The sequence below is a fragment of the Bidens hawaiensis genome, unplaced genomic scaffold (genome assembly GCF_021521415.1).
Source record: "Bidens hawaiensis isolate Kalapana, Puna unplaced genomic scaffold, B.hawaiensis_p1.1 tig00003219_1, whole genome shotgun sequence".
NCBI classification, from domain to species: Eukaryota; Viridiplantae; Streptophyta; class Magnoliopsida; order Asterales; family Asteraceae; genus Bidens; species Bidens hawaiensis.
The window spans coordinates 1,838,653-1,842,631 of record NW_027491175.1 but is presented as its reverse complement, the minus strand read 5'-3'; positions in this window follow the sequence as shown (position 1 = coordinate 1,842,631).

Sequence of the window (3,979 nt, the reverse complement as noted above, 5' to 3'; positions counted from 1 at the left end):
AATAAATAAAGGGTGCAAAACAGTTAAGAATAGTGGAGAAGGTTGTTAAAATTAATGAAATAGGTACCTGAGCTAAGAAAAGAGTGAAAAGATAGGAAAAATGCGACCTGAAAGCATCAGACATGGGTTTTCGGTCAACCTGAGTTTTCGGTTGAGTTCTCGGTCAAACCTGGGTTCTCGATCAAACCAAGTTCTTAGTCAAACCTGGGTTCTTGATCAAATATAATTTATGTATGAATGAATGCTTGACGTTGCGCGAACAATCTTTGGATATTGCATTTACCGCCAGGTGATAGTTTGAAGATATGATTGTTATATATGACGTGTAAATGATGTGTGTATGTATGAAAGTTATAATTTTGAATATATAGAAAAGTATGGTATGGTTGTATGGAAGAAAGGGAGACCGGACCCTAATAATATCCGAGGATGGAGGCTGGCCGGACCCTAATAATATCCGAGGATGGAGGGTGACCAGACCCTAGTAATATTCGAGGGTGGAGGGTGACCGGACCTTAATAATATTCGAGGATGGAGGGTGACCGGACCCTAATAATATCCAAGGATGGAGGGTGACCGAACCCTAATAATATCCGAGGATGAAGGGTACCAGACCCTAACAATATTCGAGGATGAAGGGTACCGGACCCTAACAATATCCGAGGTATGTAGGGCGAAATGCTCTTTATAATGTAAGGTTAGTTACGTGTGTATTGTGTATGTTAAAGAAAGAAAGTACGAAAGAATGAAAGTATGTGTATGGAAGAACGATGAATAGGCTAAGTATGTAATATGTATCTTCGGATACATATATAAGTAAGTATGTGAATGTATTATATGTTTCCTGATTAACTAGAACTCACTCAGCGTACCTGACTTTTAGAATGCGCGCAGGTATATATGTTTATTGAGCTGGCATGAGGATGGCACACGGCATGGATTGAACGGCTGGCATCTGAAGATGGAAGAAATGATGTTTTGAATACGATGTTTTATGTTATGGTTTTAAGGAAATGATTAAATGTTTTGTAACGAATGATCGAAGTTAACGTTTCAGCAAATGTTTTAAATAACTCTGATATATAGAACTATGTTTATGAGTAAAACCAACGTCCAAAGTAGGGCACCGGGATCGGGGACTTACACTTTGCCTGATGATTGGAATACTTTTATATTGATTCAACAATCAAATCCAATCGCTTATGCAAGACTCACTTTGGCTTGATTCATTGAGAAACTGGAGGCACACGAACTTGAGTTGAGAAAGAAACCAAAAATGAAGAATTCATCTGTTGTTCAATTCAATGGATTGTATTTCAACTCTTCACAATATGTGATTCCCCCAAGTCAGAAGATCCAAACTACTTGTGACCAATAGTAGTTTTGGAGGAAACACCCAATCTACTCAGCCAGCCAATATACCTCACTTTACAAATTCTTATGTTGGAACTAGTTCAACAACATCACCTATTCCTGATCAATCACCAAAACCCACTAGTCTAACATCTGATGTTTTTCAATGCAGTATTGATGTGAATCTCAAGAAGAATAATGGATTGACTGTGGAGAATGTTCAAGAGCGCATGGCATTTTTGGGTTCTGTTTTGGAGTCATATGAATGTCTTATTGCTGGTTGGATTGGAAATTATAATATGACAAAAGAAGATTATAACCAGATCGTCCCAGAAGAGATGGAGATGTTATACATCCGTTGGTGCATGGCGAGTGTGGTTAGGAGGGCTTAGAGGTTTAGGGAAATCACTGGGATAAATTGTCTAGATGGAAGTACTACTAACCTTGGTTTTGACAAATCAAAGGTCAGATGCTTTAGATGCAAAGAAAAAGGACATTTCATAAGGGAGTGTACCAATCCTGAAGTGGGTGATTCAACTGCTAATCCGTTTGCCCGAGACTACAACTGACAAGCAAATTATCATCAAAAATCACCAACACAAGCTGAAAAGAAACAAGAAGCCTCATCTTCAAAGGCTTATCATGCTAACTTGATGAGGGATTCAACTGGAATTCAGTGGTCCACAAACCTAATGTGGCAGAGATAGTTGGTGATATTCTCATGAACAAGAGGACAAGATTCATGAAGAAATTGGAAATGTCACTAAAGGAATGATTGATGCTGAAGAAAATATTTCTACTGTGGATTCTCCAAAGAGTTTTGAATCAATTCCCAATGAATTTTTTAAATCATTTTTGCCACCTGGATGTCTTTGAAAGTTTTGCAGGTTGGTTCAATGGCGAAGAAGTGCCACATGGGAAGATAGATTTTGGAAGTGATGATGAACTAGAGGAGGAAACTAGTGAGACTGATGTTGCATCAAAGAGAGAATCAAGTGACAAGTCTGAGAGGACAGATCAAGAAGGAATTTCTGTTGAGGATGATGCTCCTATTCTTCAAGCTAACATGGCCGGTCAGGTAAAATTTTCTTCTGATGAAATTCAACGCATTTGTAATTCATATGAAGAAAAGGAATTGTTATTAATTCTTTGATAACAGATTTTAATTTGCTCAAAAATGATTATAACAAAATGTTTCTTGATTTTTAAAATGTGAAAGATGCTTATGACAAGCTTCAAACGTGTGAAAAAAAATTGTGGAACAAAATTTTGCAAGATGAAAAACGATTACAATGCTCACTCACACTGTTGAAGATAAGCAAATTTCCATTAATAGACATGTGGATGAAAAGCATAACTAAAAAGGGAAATGAAATTGATTAAAATTGAAGTTGAACGTGTTGAAACAAAAATGATAAGCTATTCAGCTTCTAAATATGTTTTGGATCACATTTTTCCAAAAGAGATTCCAAAATATCATGTTGTTCCGCATCCAATTTGGAGTTCTTATGTTCCAAAAGAACCCGATGGATTATTCAAGGCGTTGAATGTGGTGTCTGATTCACCACAACATGATATTTCATGTGATGAACATGGTGTTCAATCTGTTCATAGTTATGAGTGTGATAGTGAAATTTGTAAAAAGGCTGCTGAATTTATGCCGGATGAATCTGAAAGTTCATCTAAAGAAAGTATTAAAAGTAGTAATCAATATGAGAAAACAAAACCCAAATCAAATGGTAAAACTGTTAGAAATGATAATCATGCTAAAACCAGTTTTTATTATAAACGAAAGGGTATTGGTTTCAAAAAGGATAACCAAAAGCCTAAAAAACCACAAAATGTTTTTCAAAAGATTGTGTTAAGGTGAGACCTCTGAAGCACAAAAAGATGCTATCTTTGCAAGGCAATCAAATGATGAGTTGTACAAACTCAAAGCTGAAAGAGAGAGTCAAGAGAACCATGTTCATTCTGTTAACAAATTTGTTGATAGGAGGAAGCGTTTCTGTTGTAACGAAGGACATTTGTTCTTTTCATGTCCTAAAAGATTTTGTCAAGGAAAACATGTGGTGAATAAAAAACCATATGCTAAAATTCCTGTGGTAAAATATACACCTCCACCTGTTAAGATTTTAAAGAGAGGTGTAGACAAGGAACTTGTCAAAAAGATTTTCGAAGTGGGTGAATCTTCGAATGCCAAGAAAAATGATATTTTTATAAAAATATAGGTTTTTCATTGGTCAAAACTGGGTGGCAAAGGTTAAAAGAATGAAAATGTTAGCCCACCAAATGAACAAGTTGTTAATCCAACTGATAAACATGCTGCTGAGTCTTTAACTAATCAATTTGATAAACAATCTGCTGAGACTTTGACTGATCAATTTGATAAACAATCTGCTGAGTCTTTAAAGGTAGTTGTTAATCAAGTTTATGAATGATATACATCTATTTATACATCTCGAATCCCTTGTAAAGTTGTGTTTATTTAATATTTTGAGTTCGTTTTAGTTCGTGTTTCGTTTATCTTTTATTAATTTAGGTTTTGAGTCAAGTATTATATATTTATCGTGTTTTAACTCTTTTGGTGTCTTGCATGTTAAGATTTAATTCTTTCTATCATTTCATG